A 14,515-nucleotide genomic window follows, 5' to 3' on the forward strand; every position below is an offset into this window, starting at 1 on the left:
GTGTGTGTGTGTGTGTGTGTGTGTGTGTGTGTGTGTGTGTGTGTGTGTGTGTGTGTTTGCTCCTAGCATCGATCATGGCAACCCTTCCCTCTGGAAATCCTGATGAACACAACACGGGTGTCATCAGAGTGAAAGTGTTTACGGGTTCCTCTATCTCAGATCACAACAGGTTAAGTTTGTTCTCCTTTCACATCTGCCTTCAAACATAAAGCAGATCTTCAGTCAATACTGCACAAATATTGACCAGACTGTTTGTAATACTGGAAAACCGGTCTACACAATTCACGTGCTACAAATGACCACAACAAGCTAACTAGACGAATATGGAAAATATCAAATAATAATAATAAAACATAAAATAAACTCAAATAAGATCACTTAAAAATCTATATTAATTCTAAAAAATATATATTATTTAAGTCTGCAATCAAAAGTCAGTAATCTGAACATTTCTCATTAAAGTTTTTGAAAGCAGTTTCTTATCCGCACCAGGGCTGCAGTTATTTGATCAAAAATACAGTAAAAATAGTAATATTGTGAAATAATGCCATTTCAAATAACGGAATTCCTGAATTTTCAGCATCATTACTCCAGTCTTCAGTGTCACATGATCCTTCAGAAATCATTCTGATATGCTGATTTGATACTCAAGAAACGTGTATTATTATTATCAATGTTGTAAACAGTTGCTGCTTTTTTTTTTCAGGATTCTTTGATGAATATAAAGTTCAAAGGAACAGCATTTATTTTAAGTAGAAATCATGTGTAACATTATAAATGTCTTTATATGAAATTTATATCCATCCTTGCTGAATACAGATATTAATATCTTTAAAAACTGAACACAGATTTTTGAAAGGTATCATAATGCTTATTGTGTGTATACAATTTTTCTCTTAAGATACTTCATCCAAACATTACTGATATAACTATGTGTGCTGAAGAATGAAAGAGCAGCATTTGAACAATAATACTTAATAATACTGTAATACTTCTGGATTACAATCAGCAAAAGAACAGCCTTTTTATGAAGAATCATTTTAGCTACAGTAGGTTAAATGGTTCTTTGGAGAATAATATTTTGATGTTTCATTATTGGTTCTTCAGATCAGTGATTTACTTTCTAGGTTCTTCTATGCACCAGAAATTGAGAATAAGTCCTTGTTTGTGGGTTTCCAGTGGCATCGGGCTGTAAAACTCTCTTTGGTTTCTTTTATTGATCTATTCTTTTCACCATAGACACTGTTATGGACACGTTCTCCTTGATATTAAGATTAGTGGTTGATCAATAGGGGTTTGTTTTCTTTAGCTTTGGTCAAATTTCAATCTTTTGGCACAATTACTAAATGTGCATTTCATAACATATACAATGACTTTCTGTTGCACATGACCTATAGCAGTACCTGCGAATGCTCGTGAGCAGTGTTGTGGAAAGTTACTTTTAAAAGTAATGCGTTACAATATTGCAATATAACTAATTACGTTACTTAGTCACTTTTTATGGGAAGTAATGTGTTGCTTTATTTTTATCACCATGGCTCTCACTCTCTTCCAGGCCTTGCATGTGTTTTGTTTTTTTTAAGTGCATTTTTAATGCGGTAATGCATTAAAGAACATAAAGGTTAAAGGTGTTCCTCAAGGATCCGTGTTGGGGCCTCTTTTATTCACTATCTACATTAACAGTATTGACAACATGCGTGTTGTTGACGCGAGAGCAGATGTTGTTGGATTACCTTTAATCATGTCTTTACTACCTTTCAGGCCTTGAACGTGGTAGTTGCGTAGGCTGTCAATGGAGAGTACAAAAAGTTCATCAAAAATATCTTCATTTGTGTTCTGAAGATGAACGAAAGTCTTACGGGTTTGGAACGGCATGAGGGTGAGTGATTAATGAATTAACCCTTTAATTCAGCAGTTTAAAAAAGTAACATGTATCATTATTATTTTGAAAAGTAACCCAAATCTCGTTACTCGTTACATCAAAAAAGTAATCTGATAATGTAATGCATGTTACTTGTGATTGGTTACCCCCAACACTGCCGGTGAGAGTGAAAGAGGGGGATGTGACCTGTAAACTCGGGTTAGGGCACGCAGGGGTCAGTAGTAGAGATTGTAGGAGATGAGCAGTAAGCTGAGTTACTCAGTAACTCTTTCTCTCACACAGCAGGGTTTTGGACCAGTGCAGGATTAGATCGACACATAAAAAGTCTAAGAAGATCTTATTTCGTAAAGCCTCTCTCACCAGTCTATTCATATAATTCGGTTTTGTTCTTTTTTATCTAACTTCATCTCATCCTCTCTTTCACATGCAGATTGGCACACACGCATTTCACTTAAATGTGTATCGTGTCATGTTTTTCCGTTATCTGTTTATGTTCACTCTCTCTCCCGTCAGGATGTTTTCTGTATTGACTCTCTGGTTAAGGCGGAAACCAGCAGGACGGATGATGTTGAGTAAATGTTAGTCCACAGTCAGCCTCAGTGTCAGGGTCAGGGATAGCAGTGTTTGAGCAGAGCCGTCCTCACACATTCACAGCCTCGGTGGGCCTGTTGTTACCAGAGACCAGACTCTCAAACGCTGGAATGCTAATGGCGTAAAATGATAACTATAATCTGACAGTTGTGTATGAGCATCATGACAGCCACAACAATGAGCCCAGAGCATATGGAGACATTCGGGATTGTGCATATTGCTTGAACAGATGCATTTTACCTATATTTCTCAGAGATTGTTCTTTCACTGCTCAGGAGAATGTATATATATTATGATCATTATTGCAATAGGCAGCAAACAAAATAAATAAAAACATTACATATTATAAACATATTATTATAGACATTTGGGGTCATTGAGTTTCCAGACAACCAAATCATACAGTATATTGCATTAGGATAAATTGGTCAACTTTGTTGCTGACATTAAATGGTGGACAAATTCACACCAAGTAAAAGCTAGTTAAATGACTGTACTGTAGGTCATTTCCAGCAGAGACAGGTAGATACTACATGAGGTAAAATAATATTTGACCCAGGCAATATGGGTTATATTTAGTGCCCAGTCAGTACGTGATGTAAAATCTTGTTCCTCAAGCAAAACCAGTTGATAACCTACTGGTCTAGTTTCTTGAGCTGGTGCGATGTGTTCAGACTCAGACTGTGACCTGCACTTTTGGGGGGTTTTAAGGGCTTCTCTAGATGCTGGTTTGGGTGGTTGATGGGGGGTGTTGCAAGGTTGAAGGGTTAGGCCCTCAAATGAACAGCTGAGTTATCTTATTTAGTCTGTATAAAGGCCGCCCAACTGTCATAACAATGGAACAGGACAACAGGGCCCCTCGACAGACAATGGGGAGTCAATGGCTCCAAAGAGCATCCCTAATACACAGCTCTCCTGAAAAGAGAGGCCGTTTGAATGGGATTGAGGGAAGCTCAAAACAAAGCTGGATCCCGAATCAATTGGGGGTATCAATCAGAGCTCTCATGGCCTTCTGCATGCCGGCCGCTTTGTAGAAATTAAATGTACACGTCTAGTAAAATTGATATAGAAATGCAATAGATATTATTGTGCATATCATATCATATCATTTTTTTTTTTTTTTGGGACATTACCTTTGCAGCTCGTTATTGCCTTATTGCTGTATGTGACATTTCCAAATTTGAATTAAATAAACCTGTAAAATGTATCATCACAAACTACTTGCTCACTGCAATTAGGTAAAAACACTGACAATCAACCCAATATTGCTTAAATCTCACTATTTTACATTTGTTTCAATTAATGGATATTTTCCACTCATGTTAAGGGTCAGAAATGTATGGAGCCCGTAAAGGGACATGGTGATGGACTTAAAGATGGGAGGAAACATTATGTCAATGCTTTTGCATTCTCTCGCAAAATGTTTGCATTCCCCCAATAAACATTTGAGCGAACGCAAAGCTTCTCAGGGGAACGCAAAACTTTTGCGAGAGAACGCAAAAGCACTGAAATATATTTTTTTCCTCCCATCTCATATTTTTTGACATATTTCCCCAACATGAGGATGAGCAAATGATGACAAAATTTAACATTTTGGGTGAACTATCCCTTTAAAATGCAACACAAACATAAGTGTTTTTTTTATGACACAAAGAATAAAAGGAATTATCTTTCAGTAATGACAAAAAAAATTGTCAAGGATGTCAAAACAATCCCCTTTCACACGGATTAACAAACTGATTAAAAATGCTGTATTCTGCTGCCAGGCCAGTAGATGGCGATGTCACTTTGTAAAGAAACACTACACACCTACAGACTGAAGACGTAACCAGGGGGGCAGGGTTTCATATTATTTTGAAGTAGCCCCGGGCGCCGCCATTGGCTAGCGGACCATCACCTGCTGTTAGCATCCCATTGACTCCCATTCATTTTGGCGTCACTTTGATAGCGAATAACTTTACATCTGAGGCGTTTAAAGACTCCATTTGTCAATTATTTATTTCTAAAGAAACACGAAAATGTATAAAAGGCTCCATTACCTTGTATCTTACGTTATGGCCCCGTAGAAGCAGTTTTTGTAAAAATAGGCTAACGATTGCGTCATAACCACACGACTCTCTGTCGCACAGTAGAGAGATTACCGTATGGACAGGAGGAGAAGCTCGCGCGCAATCGGGGGGACGTGGAGGCAAAATGACAAAGTAATTAATCAGAATACTTGGCAAAAGTTTCTCCTGCTCCTAGCTCATGGACAGCTCCTACTCACACTCTCCGTCTCTGCAAGTTTCGTAAGGGAATGATTCAGATTTCTCTCGGCACAGCTACTAGTAGATAGACGGGTTGCTCACGTCACATCTATGTCGTCAAGCTCAGTTTGAGTCTGCGCAGTACGCTCGACCATCAGGAAGTTAGTGCTTCTATTTGACTTCACTTGTCTCCGTTGAATCCAATGGGGTCGCTGTGTCCAGTTTATATACTGTCTATGGACGTAACGCGCATGATATTACCGTTTTCATAAATCTTTTTTTTTTTTTTTTTGGTTTACACTAAGATGATAACGGTATCGTTTTCAAAAACGTGCACTTTGAAACCTGTTTTCAGAAGTTTGCATTTTCAGGTCCCCAAACACTGCTGTCGTGTAAATGAACGACCAAAACTCAGTTTTTTTTGTTGAAAACGGTGTCCTGTCCACTAAGTCTGTGGGATTTTTTTGGTGCGTTTTATCGTTTATCAGTCTGATCACTATGAAAATGAATATAACACCTCTTTTCAGCAAGACTTTGATGTGAATGTATGTCGCACAAACAGTGCGGGGGAAGTTTAATAATTAGCCTTTGCGACAGCTACTAATAATTGAACTATTTAAATCATTAGTGCAGTAATCTTACCTGAATAACTTTTGCGATGAAAAAGAGAAGCAAAACACATCTAAACTCTTTCCTGTGTTGCCGTCGATTGACGAGAGGTTCTGGGCGGGAGCATTAGAGAAATGTGTAACAGAGAACAATGACACTTTTCAGACTGGATGTCAGCAAAGTGCTGTCAAGCAGATGTTCACACACATTGTAAAATTAATGATTAAGACAAGCTTTGCGCTGAGACTGTGTTTTATTCAGTGTTTGTGATATAGTGAGGGCCAGAGGTGGCCAGCGGTAGACTCCCTTTGCTCTCGGCCCTCCCCCAGGTCTCTGTTCCCCTCGTATTCAATGCCGTCGGCCTCATGGTATATGATTCACTTCGAGTTCACTAATTAACACATTTGTGACCTACATTTCCCGGTTCCTGACTCTCCTGTACACACTTGCTTCACCTTTAACCTAGTGTAAAAATGTTTGTAATTTTATTGAAAATTACCATTAAAGATTGTGAAAATTCTAAAAACGTTGATTGCTTAATTTTAAGGATGAATATGGTGAAAAACTGTATAAGATTTAACAATATAATACTTGTAATTTCACTGTACATTAGTGTAAATTTAGGTTGTTTTGGAAGTAAAATTAGTAACTTTATCATTTATGATGATAAATACAGATAGAAGTTCCTAATAAGTCCCCAGCTGATGCATGATTTGAATACATTTTATTGCAGTATTTCAGTTACTGAAGGTTCCCAAAGCGAGTTTTTATGTCTCAGTATGAAGATCTCGTTTTGGGAGTCTTAAATATTTCTCGGTAAAATAACGGTAAAATACTGGCAGCAGAGACACTGCAATCTACTGTAATTCTACGGTATGAATACTGTGAAATTGCTTTACAGCATATTACTGTGAAAACAAAATAAAGTATTTTCTAGTATTTGAATTTTATTTTACAGTAAAATATACAGTAGCAATATACTGTAATTCTACGGTATTAATACTGTGAAATTACAGCCATGTACTGTAAAAAATACATGCAGTACATTTCTGAGATTTTCAATTTACAATATATATATGGCAAATTGAAAATCACAGAAATGTATTGCATGTATTATTTTTTTATTTTATTTTATTTTTACAGTAAATGGCTGTAATTTCACAGTATTAATACCATGCATATTACTTCCAAAACAACCTACATTTATCAGATATGTATGTGGTGTGGATTTTAGGTAGTTTAGTACATTTTTATTGCATTTTAGTAGTCGTGCAAGTCATGCAATTTACCATTTGCAATAGTAAGAACATTAAATCAGATTGTTATACATTAACTATAAAATATGCAGGCACCAAGTTGCAATATTACACTTTATCCCTTTATTTTTCTGGCTCAGCTGGCAGTTTTTCCTGTAGATTAAAACTGTGCAGGTTTCAGATGCACAGCTTGTACAGTAATTCAGATGTAGCTTTGGTCGCCATGTGTATGCAAGTCCTTTTTGAATTATGACATGATAAAGAGAGTTATTGTTATTTCTGTAAACATAATATAAGCCCTTTGAAAAGCAAGAACATCCATTAATTACACACCGAGCTTAGAGCGATCAGGGAGGGAACAGGTGCTGATTGTCTCTGAGCGAGTGCTCTGTGCCTGCAACACCACCTCTTATATCCCCTTACCCAATGATCCGAGGAACACACCACCGTATTTCTGAGAGAATAGACCCCAGCTGCGCGTCACACCTCATAACGCCTCGACGCTGCAGTGTTAGGAAGTTTTAGGTGGGTCGGCATCAGCGGAGAGCGTTTCTAGGAATGCAAGGAGTCATGTTTTATCACGGTTGCCTTTAACGGACTATTTGAAGTGCATGATTCAGTGTTAGCTCATGAGTAATGTGACAAGAATCCAAGTTAACGAGATCAATCAATCTATTGGAATTATCTCTGGTCCTCACATGAAAAGAACCATAATTTAGGCTCATAAAATTAGAGAATTTGTGAAATAAGAGTTTTAGTTGAAACATGCCCCCGTCTGTAGCAAGAATGTGAATGTCTCTGGAAGAAGAGATGCTGCTAGTGTGAGAATGCAAAAACTGGGATTAGTTTGCTTAAATCCTGAATCCATGAATCCTTTGGTTATTGGTGGATCAGATTAGCCAAAAAATAGCTGGGAACGTGATCAAAAAGCTTGAGGAACTCTTGCTGGCAAAATAATTATTTCATGCAAAAATTTTTATTCTGTCATCATTTACTCACCCTCATGTTGTTCCTGACCTGTATGAATTTCTTTCATCTGCTAAACACAAAAGAAGATATTTTGAAGAATATGGGAAACTAAACAGTTGATGGGCCCCATTAACTTCCATATATGAAAAAAAAAAAGTAGTATTTTTGGTTAGTGACATACTTTAAAACATATAATTTTGTGTTTAACAGAAGAAAGAAACCCATACAGGTTTGGAACAGCTTGAGGGTGAGTAAATGACAGAAATTTCATTTTTTGGGTGAACTATCCCATGCATTAAGCTAAGAAGCCTGTTATAGACATCAGCACATATTTGGGCACCTAATAGCATGTGAAGATATTTATGAGCACAGTGAAATAATCAGCACCTGTTACAGTTGAAATTTTTTTTTTTTTTTGAAAGCCTGCACACATTCACTAATTTCTTCAGCACAGATATGGCTGCGGTAAAAAAGCCCATTTTTTGCACCTGCAGTATGAACCAGAGTTTATGCTGGAAGTCAAACATTTTCTGAGTATCTGTTTTTATAAATAAATAATTTAGCTGATCACTTTTTATGAAGATTTTTTATTTTTTATTTGTTAAGTACAGTTTAGTTTTGGTGTTAACAGCCCTGGACACACACACACACAATCTTGCATCTTACAGTTATTTGCCAGTTATATCAGGAATATTTGATATCCATCCCATTTGTTGATGCAATATATAATTATTTAACAGGTGCTTTTATCTACAGCACCTTACAGTAGCAATCTAGGGCTTAAAATCTAGGGCTTATAGTTCCATAATGTAACATTTCCAAATGAAACCGGATATTCAGTGATAGAAAGTGCAGGGTTGGCTTGATTTAACCCATCACGTCATGATTGGATCGCAGACGCCACCTGCACTCACTTTTGAGGAAGCCTTTGACCAAGACGTGGAGGTTGAAGGTCAAGTTCACCCTCAAGAGCATTTCGATACATCCCGATGGAAAGATATTACATTTCGGTATAAAGTTCAGAAGAAACATATTTTTTGAACGTTTCGACTCCCATTCTGGGGCTCAAATCGACAACCTTCTGGTTGCCAGCCTTAAACTAGAACCACCACGCTAGTTTCCAGCAGCCCACAATAGCTTGATCACAGCCTCTGATACATTAGTTCATGCCTCTGGAATTCCCAGTGGAATCGGAGTCCTGTGGAAATGTGACACAACCCAGCACTTCCATTCCCTATTAAAATGCGGCCATGGGATGCGGGTTCAATGCAATTCTTGCGAGTCAACAATGAGGTTGGAAATACCATCAGGCTTCTGAAACCATATGTCCCCAAAATAGGTTAGCAGAGGCCTTTTAACAGACCCCATCAGGGGAGGTGGGAGACCTTCGTTCACAGGAAAGATTAAGATACCATCAGAAAGAGGTGCCAAGAGGGATCAGAGTGGAATGGGCTGAGGGATGAGCTCACCGACGGTGAGGCTGTGTGTCTCTGTTCCCGGCCGGATCGGACCCTCTGAAGTCCCACGGAGAGACTTGATTGACATGGATGCAAGTCATGAATGGTTATAACAGAACTAGTTATTATTGCCTCTCTGTGAGCTCCTATTGTCCGCTTATAAGAAATCTGCTGATACTGTTCTCTTTGATTGACTGATTCAGATTGTATCTACATTTTCTTGAATAGTTGACAGAATTTTTGCATCACTTGTTACAACAAATGCCAAATAATCACAGGTTCAAGCCTTTGTTGAGGTCAAGTTAAACCCTGCTTGACTACATCATTAAGAATTTTTTTTCTTTTCTTTTTTTTCTCATTTGACAGCCATTTAAAAGTATCCATGTACAGTATTCTGATTGATAGTCATAAGAAATTTTCGGCAAAAAAAAAAAAAAATTCCCGGAACTGAGTGCCAATACATGGAAGAAACCAAGGATTCATACTTCCAGGACTGCATGCATCAGCCAAGCAAGATGAATGGGAATGCTTACTGATAACTCTCTCCATGTTCGTTAAAACTCTTTGGTTTGCACAGTAGGTATAGTCCCAACCCCAAATGACAAAGGTTGAACTAGAAGTTGTGCATTTACTGAATGAGCAATGTGCTGCGCCTGCATCATTTTTTTTGCACATCATCATGTTTTCCTGTTTGTTCATTTGACAATTTGTGCTTTTGCAGGCAACATATGTTTAAATCTGCTATGAGACACTTCCTGATTCAATTATGCCCTGTGTATTCTCTATCAATAAAAGTCACAGGCTACATCTACATTAATCCAGATACATTTGAAAATGACATTTTTGTTTCAAAACGCATCCTCAGTGTTTTCCAAAAGTTTCACGGCCACACTGAAACATTGGAAAATGTTTATTAAAAGCTCCCTTAGATGATACAGAGAGACAAAACATAATAAAGGTGTCAAGCTATTTATCTGGCACAATCATTTTATTAGCAAAATATCCCACCACTTATTTGTTCGTGCAGATCGTACTCAATCACGATTTCATGTCTGGTCAATTGCCCTCATGTTTTGATGCAGGACAGCAATTGCAAGTCAATGTTCTGTCATCTTTGCAGGAATATTGCAAGCAACACTGAAATTGAATAGCACAGCAATGCCAGAACAACCATAGATATCTCTAGGTACAATATGCATCACATGACTATACGTGCGTCATCATTTCGTATACCTCCGTTTCCACAGTCCGAACTAAAATATGTGTTCAAATTTATCCACATTAGGCCAAAATGTAGAGAAAAAGATTACATGTGTAGACGTAGCCACAATAAGATCCCAAAAAAATAAAATAATAATCAATTACCTTTAGACGAATAGATGAAGTAGCATCACAAATATCCTTTGCAATCAACAACCAGGGTTTTTACAGACCGCACCTTAAAGAACTTCCTTGTGCCCTAAATAGATTTTTTTTCTCGATCTCCACTTCCTTTGGCCACAGCATAAAATCTATTTTCGGCGATAGTACTTAATCCAGTTCTCCAAGCTCTCCAGTGATTGAATTAAAAATACAGCGGGAGCAAAATGAAGACAACAAGCTGTCTTAAAGCCAATGGAGTCCAGTGACAAAAGCCTTGTCATGCTCTGGTGGGGTCTTGCCTCTAATCCAGAGGGTTTTAGAGGCAGCAGACACTGGCTTGTTGTTCTCTGGCGGGGATGGCTAGGCGCTAAGTAACTAGCAGAGCTACTGGCGACAGTTCCGTCCAGGAAAGATGGCCTGCTAATCCTAATCACGCCTGAGAATGCCGTCTGGGTCACATGACCTTTCACTAGCTTTAATGGAAGGGGTCATAATTGGGATTTATCACCGCAGAGGCAGCCCGCAGGAGAGGTGCCAGTCAAAGGGTTCTGGGTCCGGGATGTCTGACGGGTATAGCGGAGAAGAATGAGTCATCCGAACGCTTATAGACACATTAAGGCCACACTGAGCACGAAGAAACATCAGACACTCATTCAAATGTACCTTTCAAATAAGTGTTTGAATGAATGTGGGCTGCGGCAACACTTTATTTCAATAGTCCACTTTAGACAATTGAGTAATTCTGCAACTATATGTCAACTAGCAGTCCTTAGTAGACTTTCTGCTTAATATCTGCTAACACTTTATTTTGATGCTCCCCAAAAGACATTTTACTGACTATATAACTTTGCAAGTACATGTCAACTTATTCTACTAACCCGAACCCTAACAGTCTACTAATACTCTAATGAGAGTTAGGGCACACATAGTTAGTTATAGTTAGTAGAATGTATAAAGTGGAATATCAAAATTAAAGTGTAACCTTATCTGCTTTTATTATAGTGTTTAAATTTACATATCTAAGTACACTGCAAATAAATTATTATTGTCTTTTTTCCACTCCAGATATCGAAACATTGTTAAAACAATTAAATCAAGAAACATTTACTTGAGAAGCAAAATTACTTAAATTAAGTGCTTTAAAAAAAGATCAAGTTTCTGTCAAAGGGGTAAGAAAAATAACCTTGTTTTCCCTTTGATTAAAGTTTATTCTTCTTACCCCTACTTACAGATATTTTTTCTTGTTTTAAGGACTTACTCAAATTATTTTTCAGAAAACTGAAATACTTAAAGTTGGCATGAAGCGAAAGTCGCCATATATGATGTATATCCGAGTGAAACTGCTTTTCAAACAAGAACAAATGTAGGATGGGACTTGATTTTGTCTATGGGGGATTTATTTGGGGTGGTTGTTTGCTATTGGTCAATCTTATGTGAGTGACAAGTTGTCCCGCCCAGATATCGCTGATAGGGGGAGGGGAAGTTATTTTGATAAAAAATTAAGAGGGCACATGAATTTTAAAACAACAATGATGTGCATGAGTGGGATTCGAACCAGGGTGCAACATTTTTTATTTTTTGCAAAGCAGTGACACCACACAATGGAAATTTGCAAAACACTTCCTGTTCCTATACTTGTAGTCCAACTTGCTGTGCAGTTGTTCTATGTTGTCTTGTGGGAACGTAAGATCTAGGTCTTTCCTTCTGTGCGGTGTTGTGTTTGAGTCGTGCATTGTGTTGTGACATCAACACGTACAAACTTTAGTGGAAACATGAGTGCAGATTTTGCCCCCCAAATCCCGTTTCTACTTTTCTTGGTTAACACGAGGACTCTCCTTAAGTGTAGGCAGAAGTACAGATTGTTGTTTGAGATTTGCTGGAGGGTCCTCTTCAACAAGAAGGCCTTTTCTGTGTCTGGTGTAAGTCTATTCAGGGTGTCCTAATCCTGTTAACAAGATCCCTGACTGTGGGTGTCTGGGAAGTTGGATCAATATCAAATTCTCTCTTTTCACTGTTCTGCTCAGGCAAGTGATAGGCCAGCTTAAGAGGGTCTGGCAGGAGAATATGTCGCTCCGTGACTTTGCTGTACCAACAGAGATTCAAACGAATTATCGTGCTTCCAAAATGACTATTTTACAAGCTAGAGGTTTAGAAATGTTTTTATTCGTGCCGTTTGGAGTCATTGTGTAGTTCTTGTTGCTCATTCTTGGGTTTTATGGATTTAAACAAATCTAACCCTAAGTATTCAAATTCAGCGTATAACTGGTTTGTGCTTCGGACAAGAATGATAGCTCAAATCTCATGGTTTGTCGGTAGTTTTCTAAGCGATCCAACATGCAATGTTCATCTGACTGTGATTCATTTAAAATGTTTTACACATACATTTGTTAAAAACATGATTAATACTAATTCTTTGATATGAAATTCTGACATTAATTCAGCTTCAACCTTTGCAATAAATTGTTATATATTTTAATAAACTGACTGACTAAAAATAAATTAAAAAGAAGATTCAATTCAGTTATAAATGTTTAAATTAATATAAATGTATTCATTTAAATTAAATTAAATGAAATTAATACATTTATATTAATTTAAACATTTATAACTGATATTTAAAAAATATATGTATTTATAATATTTATAAATATATTACTTATAATAATATTACAATTATTTACAAAATATGAAATATCACTTAATAAAATAATTATAGATTCAACATTTATAATAATTATTTATTAATATATTATATATATATATACGGTGTGCTTATAAAAATAATTTGAAATATGTATAATGATAATTTCTATATTTTATTATATATTTATTTTATTTTATATATATATATATATATATATATATATATATATATATATATACCGGTATATAATATTATATATATATATATATATATATATATATATATATATATATATATATATATATATATATATATATATATATATATATATATATATTATATATATACATATATAGTCTGTAATATTTCTTTATTTATATGAAATATGTAACACACACACACACACACACACACACACACACATATATATACATATATATATATATATATATATATATATATATATATATATATATAATACACACATATATATATATATATATATATATATATATAATACACACACACATATATATATATGTATACATATGTATTATATATATATATATATAGTCTGTAATATTTCTTTATTTATATTAAATATGTAACACACACACACACACACACACACACACACACACACACACACACACACACACACACACACACACACACACACACATATATATACATATATATATATATATATAATACACACACACATATATATGTATATATATAATATCATCAGTGGTCCCAATTAGCAGGGTCCACGCTCAGGTGAACAATGGTCCTCCTCATCGGACATGAAATATGCTCTCCATAAATCACGGGGGATGTAACCCGATCTGGGGTATTTTCTCATCTTCGTCTTGACTGTTGGGGCTGGATAATCCAAAGGCCTTGATCTATCATTGCCCTGTTGGATGTCTGCTGACTAATGTACCAGTAAATGATAAAATAAGTAAGAGAGGGTGGTACAAGTCAAGTGGAACTTAATTACCTCTGACATGAGTTTTCGAAGAAACGAAAAAAGAAAAAGAAAACAGATACCAGATCACACACGTGTGGATTGTGTGACAACAATGACCAGCTCTCTAACAGCAAAGGTAATGTACACCACATGACGTGAACTATTACTTATAACCAACAGTTCTTTATAGTTTTAAAATCACATGATGAATCGTACAATACTGGAAATCTAATTATTTCTTTTCCGATCTATACCACCCAGCAATCCGCCTCCAGAAAACATGTTTGTGTGTGTGACCGAGGCAAAATGACAAGTACTGAGAAAAAGTCAGTCTCCAGGGCCTTCGATACAGCGAGCGTCCCGTGTCTCTCCTGGGGGTCCGAGCGCTGTGTGCATCTGGAAGAGATATTTGGCTGAAGTTCGACCCAGAAGGCTTTCACAATGTGCCTTCCCATCTCGGAAACACATCAGAGTTGAGATAGATGTCAGGAAGACGAAATGCAGCGTTACCGTCCGAGAAGAACAA

This window comes from Leuciscus leuciscus (genome assembly GCF_965113295.1).
Source record: "Leuciscus leuciscus genome assembly, contig: HAP1_SCAFFOLD_556, whole genome shotgun sequence".
NCBI classification, from domain to species: Eukaryota; Metazoa; Chordata; class Actinopteri; order Cypriniformes; family Leuciscidae; genus Leuciscus; species Leuciscus leuciscus.